This window comes from Panthera pardus, unplaced genomic scaffold (assembly GCF_024362965.1).
Source record: "Panthera pardus isolate Hobbes unplaced genomic scaffold, ASM2436296v1 HiC_scaffold_12, whole genome shotgun sequence".
Taxonomy (NCBI): Eukaryota; Metazoa; Chordata; class Mammalia; order Carnivora; family Felidae; genus Panthera; species Panthera pardus.
Genome location: NW_026526677.1, coordinates 68,453,268 through 68,466,272, shown reverse-complemented (window position 1 = coordinate 68,466,272; position 13,005 = coordinate 68,453,268).

Genomic DNA, 13,005 nt, shown 5'->3' with positions numbered 1-13,005 from the left:
TGCTCCTCTATTTATAATTTCTTTTTTTTTAATTTATTTATTTTGAGGAGCAGGGGAGGGACAGAGGGACAGAGAATCCCAAGCAGGCTCACACCAGCAGCACAGAACCTGTAATGGGGCTCCAACCCACTAACATGATATCATGACCTGAGCTGAAATCAAGAATCGGGGGCTTATCTCCAAATTCTTTAGGAAGGAGCTGAGGTCATTTGAAGTGAGATCTTTCCCCCACCCCCAACATATGTGTTTAGTGCTATGAATTTCCCTCCAAGTACTGCTTTAACTGTATCCTACATATTTTGGAATGTTTATCATTTCAATTTGGTTCAAAACATTTCTTTTTTTAATTTTTTTAAATGTTTATTTATTTTTGAGAGAGAGACAGAGAGATAGAGTGTGAGTGGGGAGGGGAAGACAGAGAAGGAGACACCGAATCTGAAGCAGGCTCCAGGCTCTGAGCGTCAGCACAGAGCCCGATGTGGGGCTCGAACTCAAGAACTGAACCATGAGATCATGACCTGAGCCAAAGTTGGATGCTTAAACGACTGAGTCAGCCAGGAGCCCCTGGTTCAAAACACTTTCTAATTTCTCTTTGCTTTTTTTCTTTGATCCATGAGTTATTTAGAAGTATGTTTATTAGTTTTCTAATAGTTCCAATTCTCCATGTACCTTTCTGTTAATATTTCTAATTCAATTCCATTGTGGTCACAGAATATACTTTGTATGATTTGGATCCTTTAAAATTTATTGATATTTATAGCCCAGATTCTGGTCCATGTTGATAAATGTTCCATGTTTGATTGAAAATAATGTATATGCTGCTGTTGTTGTGCCAAGTGTTCTAAAACATCAGTTATCACAAATTGGTTGATAGCATTGTTTAAGACTTTTTATCCTTTCTGAATTGCTACCAACTTGTTCTATCAATTACTGAGAGGTTAATGAAATCTCCAACTATTATGGAAATTTTCCTATTGTTCCTTTCAATTCTATCAGTTCTTGCTTCATGTGTTTTGAAGTTCCACATTATATGAATAAATATTTAGGATAAATTGATCCCTGTATAACTATGAAATGACCTTCTTAATACTTGGTAATATCGTTTGCTTTGTAATTCACTTTGTTTAATATTAATATAGCTACTACAGTAACTTTTTAAAATTAGTATAAATATGACATAGCTTTCCCCATCCTTTTGCTTTTTAACCTACTTGTGTCTTTGTACTTAATGCAGGCTTTATAGGCAGGAGATAATTGGATTTTTAAAATCTAAATTGACAATTTCTGACTTTTAATGAAGGGGGGTGGTTAGGTCATTTGTATTTAATATGATTTTTATATCCCAGGGTTTAAAATATATCACCTTGAAATCTGTTTTCTATTTCTTCCATCTGTTCTATATCCCCCTTTTCTTTCTGCTTTTGTTTGTTTGCTTTGACTAATTGAATATTTTTTATTACATTTTATTCATTTAGTGGCCTATTACCTACAGTTCTTTTTAAAAATTGCAATGATTGCTTTAGCATGTATAGTACTGTATACACCTGTTTTAGTTTCCTCAGGCTACTATAAGAAAGTACCAGAAACTGGGCAGCTTACAACAACAAATTTATTTGCTCACTGTTTTGGAGGCTAGAAGTCGGAAATCAATGTATTGGCAGGGTTGGTTCCTACTGGAGGTGTTGAAGGACAATTTGTTCCATGCTTCTCTCCTAGCTTCTGGTGTTTGCTGGCAAACCTTGATGTCTCTGGTCAATGCATTGCTCCAATTTCTTCTGTATTCACATGGCATCTATCCCTGTGTCTTTGTGCCTTCACAGGGTCTTTTCCCCTCTGTGTGTGCCTATGTACCCAAATTTCTCTAGTCTAATGAAAATGATAGTCATTCATTAAGGGCCCACCCTAATCCAATATACCTCATCTTAACTTGATTACATCTGCAAAGACCCTGTTTCCAAATAAGGATGCATTCACAGGTACTGAGGATTAGAACTTGCAAATATATTTTGGAGGGACACAATTAAACCTGCAACATCTTTGACTTATCACAACCTATCTTCAAGTAATATTATACCATTTTATGTATGATAAAAGAATGTTACAACAGTATACTTTTCTTTATTTCCTCTTGGTCTTTTTGTTATTATCATACATTTACTTCTAAGTATGTTATAAACAACACAATACATGGTTATTTTTTGTTTATTTCAATGGTCATTTGTCTTTGAAAGCATTTTTTTAAATGTTTATTTGTTTTTGAGAGAGAGAGAGCGAGCACACACATAAGCTGGGGAGGGGTGGCACACAAGCCAGGGGTGGGTGGTGCAGAGAGGGAGACACAGAATCCAAAGCAGGTTTCAGGCTCCGAACTGTCAGCATAGAGCCCAATGCGGGGCTCGAACTCACAAGCCATGAGATCATGACCTGAACTGAAGTTGAAGGCTCAACTGTCTGAGCCACCCAGGTTTCCCTGAAAACACTTTTAAAACTAAGAAAATTTACCTTTATCCACATATTTTCCATCTGTAGTACTCTTCATTCTTTTTATTTATTTTTATTTATTTATTTTATTTTATTTTTATTCATTTATTTAGCCTTTTAATTTTATTTTTTATCATAAAATATGTAAATGTTTGAAGACAAAAATTGGGAATTACTATTGGTAATTAGTTGCACATATAGTAATAATTAATTGGAAGCAAAATATTACATTTCAAAGTATGATATTCAAATTATGATAAGCATATCCTTATCAAAACTGTTAGTTTATTTTTTTTTAATTTTTATTTAGATTCCAGTTAACATGTAGTGTAATATTGGATTCAGGAGTAGAATTTAGTGATTCATCACTTACATATAACACCCAATGCTCAACACAACAAGAGCCCTCCTTAATACCCCTTCATTCTTTTTATAGATATTCCATTTGGTATCATTTTCTTTCTACTGTCATTTCTTAGAATGCAAATCTTCTGGTAGTGAATTCTCTCACATTTTTCCAACTCTAAAAAGTATTTAACCTTAGTTTTAAAATTGTGGTAAAAAACACATAACATCAAATTTACCATGTTAACCATTTAAAAATGTTTGGTTCAGTAATGTTAAGTATATTCAGTGTTATGCAACAGATCTCTATATTTTTTCTTTTTTTTTTAAGATTTTTTAATGGTTTTATTTTATTTTTGAGAGAGAGAGACAGAGTGTGAGTGGGGGAGAGGCAGAGAGAGAGGGAGACACAGAATGTAAAGCAGGCTCCAGGCTCTGAGCTGTCAGCACAGAGCCTGATGCAAGGCTCGAACCCACGAACTGTGAGACCATGACCTGAGCTGAAGTCAGATGCTTAACTGACGGAGCCACCCAGGAGCCCCTGTAATTTTTTCTCTATTGAAACTCTATACCCACTTAATACTAATTACTCCTCTCCACTCCTCTCAGCCTTTGGTAAACACCTTTCTACTTTCTGTTTCTTTGGGTTTAGCTACTTTAGATACTTCATATGAGTGGAATCATACTTTATTTGTTCTTTTGTGACTGGCTTATTTTATTTAGTAAATTTCCATCCATTTTGCAGCATGTTACAGGATTTACTGCTTTTTAAAGAATGCATAATATTATGGAGCACCTGGGTGGCTCAATCAGTTAAGCATCTGACTTTGGTTCAGGTCACGATCTCACAGTTCTGTGAGTTTGAGCCCTGCATCTGATGAACTGAAGCCCCCCCCACCTTGGGTGTGCCCCACTTCTCTCTCTCTCTCTCTCTCTCTCTCTCTCTCTCTCTCTCTTTCTCTGCCCCTTGTGGGGTTCTCTTTCTCCCCATCTCTCTCTGCCCCTCACTCACTTGCTCCTCTCTCTCTCAAAAAAATGAAAAAGAATGAATAATATTCCAAGTATGTATATGTAGGTACCACATTTTCTTTATCCATTTATTCAATCATGAACATTGGATTGTTTCATCACTTGGCTATTGTGAGTAATGCTACAAAGAATATGCGTGTGCAAATATCATTTCAAGCCTCTGCTTTGAATGCTATTGTATACACACCCAGAAGTGAGATTATTGGATCATGTGGTATTTCTATTTTTATTTTTTTGAGGAATTGCCATACTGTTTTCCATGATGGCTGCACCATCTTACACTCCTACCAGCATGGCACAAATGTTCCAACTTTTCCATTTCCTTGTCAGCACTTATTTTTTGTTCTTTTGATAGTGGCCATCCTGATGAGTGTGAGAGGGTATCTCATAGTGGTTTTACTTTGCATGCCCCTGATGATTTGTGATGTTGAGCATCTTTTTGTGTGCTTATTGGCCATTTGTGTATATTCTTTAGGAAAATGTCTGTTGAAGTCATTTGTCATATATTAATTGGATTTATTTTGTTTTGCACAGGCTTTTTTTGTTTCCTGTGCTTTTGATGTCACACCCAAGAAATTATTGCCAAATCCAATGTACTGAAGTTCATTTTTCTATGTTTACTTCTAGGAGTTGTGTAGTTTTTGGTCTTTAATCACATTTTAGTCTTTAATCCATTTTGAGTTAGTTTTGGATATGGAGTATGGAAAAGATCCAACTGTATGTATGTATGTATGTATGTATGTATGTATGTATGTATGTGGATATCCAGTTTTCCAAACCCCATTTATTTGAGGAGACCATCCTTTTCCCATTATATAGTTTTGACAGCCTTGTCAATAATCATTTGCCCATATATGCAAAGATTTATTTCTGGAATATCTATTGTGTTCCATTGGTTGATATATCTATCTTTATGACAGCACATCGTCTTACTTACTGTTGCTTTGTACTATGTTTTGACATAAGAAGTGTGAGGCCTCCAACTTTGTTCTCCTTTTTCAAGAATGTTTTGGCTAGTCAGGATACCTTGATATTCCATATGAATTTTAAGATATTTTTTTCTATTTCTGAAAAAAAATGCCATTGATATTTTGATAGGGATTGCATTGACTCTGTAGATCAATTTGGGTCATATGGATATTTGAACCATACTGAGTCTTCCAATCCAGAAGCACAGGATGTCTTTCCATGTATTTTGTCTTCTTTAATATTTGTAGCAATGTTTTGTAGTTTTGAGTCCATGAGTCTTTCACCTCCCTGAATAAATGTATTCTTAAGTATTTTATCCTTTTCAATGGTATATTAATTGGGTTTATTTTCTTAATTTCTTTCTTGGATTGAGCATTGTTATTGTTATTGACAACTAATATTTGTGTGTTGCTTTTGTATCCTGCAAATTTGTTGAAATAGTTTTTAGTTGTAATAGTTCTTTTTTTTTCTGGGATTTTTAGGTTTTTCTACATATAAGAGTATGTCATTTGAGAACAGAGATAATTTTACTTTTTTCCCCAATTTCTTATCTAATTACTTTTGCTAGAACTTCAAGTACTACATTGAATAGTGTTGTCAAGAGTGGACATATTTGCTTTGTTCTTCATCTTAGTGAAGGAGCTTTCAGTCTTCTACCATTGAGTATATTAGCTATGAGCTTTCCATATGTGGCTTTTATTACATTGGGGTAGTTTCCTTCTATTCTAATTTGTTGAGTAACTTTTATCATAAGAGATATTTAATTTTTCTGTATTGAGATGATCATGTGGTTTTGTCCTTGATTTTGTTAATGAGATATATTACATTGATTGGTATTTTTATATTGAACCATCCTTGTTTTCCAAGTATAATTTCCACTTGGTCATTGTATATGAACTTTTTGATGTTCTTTTGAATTTAGTTTGCCAATATTTTGTTTAGGATCTTTTCATCAATATGAACCAAGAATATTGTTCTATAACTTTCTCGGATCTTTAACTTTTTTTGTTTTAATATCAAGATAATGCTGTAATACTGGCTTCATAGAATGACTTTGCAGGTATTCCCTTCTCTTAAACTCATAGGCAGAGTTTGATGAGGACTGGTATTGATTCTTTAAATGTTTGGTACAATTCTTCAGTGAAGCCATTTGCTCATAAACTTTTCTTTGTTGGGAGCTTTTTAATCACAGCTTCAGTCTCCTTACTAGTTATAGGTCTGTTCAGATTTTTTATTTCTTCATGATTCAATCTTGATGGGTTAGATGTTCCTAGGAATTTGTCCATTTCATCTAGGTTATCCAATTTGTTGGCATATAATTATTGATTGTAGAGACTATTGATAGTAGTCTCTTATGATCCTTGTTAATTTGGGGTCATAAGTTGTAAAATCCCTGCTTTCATTTCTATTTTAGCTCTTTGAGTCTTCTTTCTTCTTTTTTAAGTTAATCTAGCACCATCATCAACTAGACTCGGAAGAGAACCTCAGGAAATTCTTTGAGGGCAAGAAATACAAGTCCCTGGATCTGTGGTCCAAGAAGACACATACCATGTGCTGTGACTTAACCGGCACCGGGAGAACCTGAAGACCAAGTAGCAGCAGCAGCAGCAGCAGCAGCAGGAGTGCTACAGAAGGTCAAGGCCTGAGCATCGGCATCAATAAAACAAAAAAATTGGGAAAAAATATGACTATCATATAATCTGATCATTTCACTTCTGGGTATTTATCTGAAGGAAACAAAAACACTATCTCCAAAAGATATGTGCACTCCCAGGTTTATTGCAGTACTTGATAATAGCCAAGATATAGACTCAACCTATATGTTTATTGATGGATGAATGGATAAAGAAAATGTGATATACATCCACACAATTGAATAGTATTCAGCCATAAAAAGAAGGAAATCTTGCCATTTGTGGCAACATGGATGGACTTTGAGGTCCATTATACTAAATGAAATAAGTCAGACAAAGAAAGACAAATACCATTGATCTCAGTTACATGTGGCATTTAAAACAAACAAACAAACAACAACAACAACAACAACAACAAAACCAACTCATAAATACAGATTAACAGATTGGTGGTTGCCAGAGGTGGGGGATAAAGGATGCGTGAAATGGTGAAGGTGGTCAAAAGGTACAAACTTTCAGTTATAAATAAGTAAGTCCTGGGGGTGTAATGTACAGCATAGTGACCACAGTGAATAACACTGTATTGTAATTTTGAAATTTGCTGAGACAGTAAATCTTGAAAGTTCTCATCACAAGAAAAAGATATTTGTAATTATGTGTGGTGATGAATGTTAATTAGGCTTATTGTGATAGTTTTGAAATATACACATATATTGAATCATTATGTTGTACACCTGAAACTAATATGTTAATTATATCTCAATAAAAAAGAAACCAAAATATAAATTCTTTAAAAAACAAAACTTCATAATTTATAAAAAGAAACTAAGTAAACAGACTTTTTTATGTGTGAAGAAGAAAAAAATGAAGGGAGTTGTATAATGGTCATCTGTTGTGGACTTATTAATTTGCCTGTGTGACTACCTATAGAGAGGATGCAGAGTCAAAGGACAGATAGGGTTTTCAGTTTGACACGCTCAGCAAGAACATGCAGGAGAACATGTAGGAGGGCCAATAGTGGTCTGCGTCTCCTGACACTGATGTCAATCGAGTCTAAACACAGTAAGAGAGATTTGGTTTATACTAAACAAATTGAATATATTTGAACTATAATTTGAGAGATTTTAGTTATGCCTGTTGAATATATTAATGTGTTACATATATTAATATATGGAATAATATATGTTGAATAATTTAAAAAGAGTTCATTGTTAAGTTTCCACATATTTGTGAATTTTCTTGTTTTTTTTTATTTGTTTCTAATTTCATTTCATCATGGTTAGAGAAGATATTTTGAATGGTTTGAATCTTCTTTTTAAGCCTTGTTTTGTGGCCTAACATGTCTCTTTGGAGGAATGTTCCATACTTTGATTCTATTTTCATTTCCCTTTCTGTATACTATATGGGTATTTTCTTTGTGATTACCACTGCAATAACATGAAACGTTTTAAAGTTATGACAATCTACTTTAAACTGATAATCACTTCAATTGTGTGTAAAATCCACTCTTTTACATCTCTGCTTTTCACACTATATGTTACTGATGATATAGTTACATCTTTTTATATTGCATATTTCTTAACATAAACCTACAGTTTTTTATGCTTTTTCTTAAATTCTATACTATATTGTAAAGTGATTTACATACCTACATTATCATACTTCGAGATTCTATATTTTTTAAAATATTTAACTTTACCAGGGAGTTTTATATTTTTGTATGGTTTTGTGTTACTGTTTATAGTCCTTTTGCTTCGATTTGAAGGAGTCCCTTTAGCCTATCTTATGGGGGTAAATCTAGTGGTAATGAATTCCCTCAACTTTTGTTTATCTGGGAAATTCTTAATTTCTTCTTTGTTTTTGATGGACAGATTTTCCAGATATAATATTTTTGGTTGCCATTTTTTTCTTATATCAGTACTTTGAATATGTAATCTTATTCCCTTCTAGCCTGCAAAGTTTCCACTGAGAAATCTAATAGTAGCTCTTTTCTATGTAATAAGTTGCTTTTCCCTCATTGCTTTTAAGATGCTCTGTTTTTGACTTTGGACAGTTTGATTATGATGTCCGTTGGTTTGCAAACTGCCTCTGTACATAAAGGGCAAGTAGAGACCAAAGCAAGAATCAGACCACTCCAGATTGGTTGGTGGAAGTTTTAATAAGGAATTTACATACAAGGCTTGTCTTGGGTGGCCGCAAGATGAGCCTCCGGTTGCCCGGGTTCAGCTTGCACGTCAACTGGTGGTCATATCTTCTTGATTACCTCCTTCAACAATTTCTCTCATTGTAAATCCCTTTGGATTTTTCCTAATTGGGGTTCCTTGAGCTTCTTGACTTTGTATGCCCATTTGTTTCTCAGAGTTGGGAAGGTTTTGGCCATTATTTTTTCAAATAGTTTCTCTTTCTTTTCATTCTGGGATTCACATAATGCATATATGGTTCCATTTGATGATGTTCCAAAAGTGCTTTAGGTTCACTTCATTTTTCTTCATTCTTTTTTTGTTTTTGCTCCTCTGCTGCAATAATTTCAAAAGTCTTGTCTTTGAGTTCATTGATTCTTTCTTCTGATTGACATCGAGTACCTTTAGTAAATTTTTCAATCCAGATATTGTATTCCTAATTTCCAGACTTTGTTTGGTTCTTCTTCATAGTTTCTATCTCTTTGTTGATATTCTCATTTTGTTCATGCATAATTTTTCCCGATTTCATTTTGTTGTCTATCCATGCTCTCTTTTAATTTATTGAGTATCCTTATATCTCATATCCTTATACTCATATCCTTAGTATATGTCTGTTTCTTTAGGAATAGTTTCTGGAGATTTAATTTGTTCCTTTAAATGTGCCATTTTCCTTCTTTCGTAGTATGGGTTGTTATTTTTTGTTGGGATTTCAGCATTTGAAGAATCACTCATTGCCCCCAGGTTTTTTGCTTTGCTTTTGTGTAGGAAAAACTTTCTCTTCTCAGCCCAGCTAGATATTCTAGAGATTCCTCCAGCCTTTTCTGGGGATGCATCTTCTCTGTGCTTGAGGAACTTTGCCAATTTCGTCTCAAGTGCTCTTGCTGGTGCCACTTTGTGATACTGTGGCCTCTTTGGTGCTGTATTAAGCTGCAGTATTGGAGCTTTACCTATTGTTTCTGTGGTAATGAAGACTCTGGTGCATGTTGATAGTCTGTTCTCAGCCATCCCTATCCTGGCACACTATTCCTGTCAGTACTTGGATTCAGGAAAGACAGAAAATCGTCCCTTGGGCAGCCCCCTAAAAGTCAGAATGATGGATATGTTTCACTCCTTTCAACAGGGAGAAGGGAGTTTCCTCCTAATTGTGCCACACTGTGTTGGGGTAACAGTTTCTGGATTTTCTTATAAAGGTACTTGGTCTGTGTTTTGTTAGGAATAGTTTCTGGAGATTTAATTTGTTCCTTGTCCTTTAATTTGTTCTATGTCTTCATGGGAGAGGGTCTGTGGCTTTCTATTTTGCCATATTGCTGATGTCACCCTCCCTATTTAGCCTTAGTTTTTGAAAAATATTTCTGCAGCTATAGGATTCTAGGTTGACTCTTTAAAGTTATCTTTGCACCCAACATGGGGTTCAAACTCATGACCCTGAGACCAAGTGTCGCATGCTCCGCCATTTGAGCCAGCCAGGTGCCCAGACTTTTTTTTTTTTTTTTTTAATGTTAGTATTTTAAACGTTTTGCTCTACTTTTTTTCTGGCTAGCACTGTTGCCAGTGAGAAGTCTGTTGTCATCCTTCTCTCTTTTGGTTTTTCTCTGACTCCTACAAAGATTTTCTTTTTCATACTGGTTTTAAACTATTAGATTATGATGTAGTGTGTGGGTATTTTTTCTGAAATTTCATTTAGTTGGAGTTCATTGAGTTTCTTGAATCTGGGGCTTTAAAAAATTTCAGTTTTTCTGTGGTATAATTAACATGTAAAGTTGTAAGATATTTAAAGTATACATTGTGATAACTTGATACATGTGTATATTGTTCCTCCCATCTAATTTAATTGACACATCCATCACCTCACATGATTATCCTTTTGTGTTTGTGAGAACTTTTAAGTCCTAATCTCTTAGTAAATTTCAATTATACAGTACAGTATTTATCAGTTATATTCACCATGTTTTATATCAGATCTTCAGACCAATTCATCTTAGAGCTTATTGCTTATAGCTAAAAGTTTGTACCCATTTACAAACCTCTCCCTATTTTCTCACCCTAGCCCCTGGCAACCACTTTTCTACTCTATGTTCTATGAGTATGACTTTTTTTTTTTTAGATTCCACTTATAAATGACATCATGATACCATGAAATATTTTTCTTTTTCCATCTTATTTCACTTAACATAATGTCCTCAAGTTCCACCCATGTTGTTATATATAGTAGGATTTCCTTCTTTCTAATGGCTGGAAAATATTAGTCTATATATGTATATAGACACATATAGTACAATGTTATTTATATATTATACATGACTATTTTCATTTATAATATTATAGTTATCCACTTATAATTGTATGTATTATCCTATACAATATTATACATTATTTTAATATATACAGTGTATATAAACACAATAGAATATATATCTCACATCTTCTTTATCCATTCATCCATCGATGGACAAAAAAGTTGTTTCCATATCTTGGCTATTGTGAATAATGGTGAAATAAACATGGGAATACAGGTATCTCTTTGATATCATGTTTCATTTGTTTTGCATATATGTACCAGGAGTGGAATTTCTGGATCATATAGTAGCTCTATTTTTAATTTTTTGAGAAAACTCCATACTGTTTTTCATAGTGGCTGCACCAATTTATATTCCCACCAACATTGCACAAGAATTCCCTTTTTTCCTCATTCACGAACACTTTTTATCTCTTGTCTTTTTGATGATAGCCATTCTAACAGGTATGAGGTGTTATTGTGATTTTGACTTCCATTTTCCTGATGATTAGTGATCTTGAACACCTTTTTGGGCACTTGATGGCCATTTATATGTCTTTTATGGAAAAAACGTCTATTAGGTTCCTTTGCCCATTTTAAAAATCATATTGTTTGCTTTTTGCTGTTGAGTTGTATGAGTTCCTTATATACTTTGGACATTAGCCCGTTATCAGATATATGGTTTGCAAATATTTTCTGCCATTCAGAAGGTTGCCTTTTTTTTTGTAGTTTCCTTTGTTGTGCAGAAACTTTTTAGTTTGATATGGCCCCATTTGTTTATTTTTGCTTTTGTTGCCTTTGCTTATGGTGCCAAATAATATATATAAAAAAAATCATTGACAAGACTGATGTCATAAAGTTTACTCCCTGTGTTTTCTTCTAAGAGTTTCAGGGCTTCAGGTCTTAAGTTTAAGTCTATTTTTTTGAGTTGATTTATTATATGGTATGAGATAGGTTTTATTCTTTTACATGTGGCTTTCCATGGTCTCATGTAGGAGATAAATCAATTAGCCTGGCTTGTTTTCCTGGTTGTCTCTGAAATCTTTGTGGTTGGCCAAGTTATCTTTTGTTCTTAGTGGCCCCAATCAGTTGAGGGTGTGCCAAAATCCATTATTGTCTCAAAGGGAAGCAGTCAGCACCTAAACGTAGGCTAGTTAGAGGCTGGTCCCCATAGGCAAGAGCTGGGAAAATATGTAGCTAGACTACTTCCACGGAGTAAGTGGTAGTTCTGAGTTTTTGCCTACTTTCTCTGCTCTGGGCTGGGGTGTATTGCCACAGGAGGTACATTTGAGCTTACTAAGAACTTCTTTGTTTACTATAGTAAACAAAGTAAACTTTGTTTACTAGTCCTGTGGGACTACTGAATGCAAGTACCATTGCCTCTCTGAGCCAGGCAATCCAGGCACCCATATTTTAGGTGGTAATTGATAAAAGCAGGGAGAAAATCAATACAATACACTGCAAACAATGCAATGTGATGCAATACAATACAAAAGCGCAGGGGGTGGGGGGGCGGAAATTACATGGTTAAGGCAATTGGGGGAAATGGAGGAGAAAAGGCAGGAGAGAAGGTAAGCTATCATAATAGGGACTGCATCTTAGTCTTTGTTATATACTTGGCAGGGAAAACAGACAATATAAACACATTTATTAAGCACTACGTATATGCTGGGGTATGGTATGGTTCCATGCACTTTAATCTTTGTAATCTCACTGCAAAGCAGTTATTAGTATGTTTTCAGAGGAAACAGAAAGCTTAGATAACTTGCCCAATGTGTGGGATACAATGTCTTTCATACACCAGGTCTTGAATCAATACTAGCTGAATAAATGAGTACATATTTATTTATATGAAAGATATCTTGTGAATTTTCCTTGCTGTGCTTTTTTCTAATATTTCCTAGAAAAATGCTAAAATCATTCATTACAGCTAGGGAAAGGACTGTGATAATTGGTATGGAGTCATAGCAACAATAACAGTAATGACTGTAACACATGTAGACTTCCTGTGAGTTGGCCACTGTTTTGGTTTACAGATATTAACTCATTTAATCCCAACAACACTATGAAGTAAATAAAATCTTTATTCTTT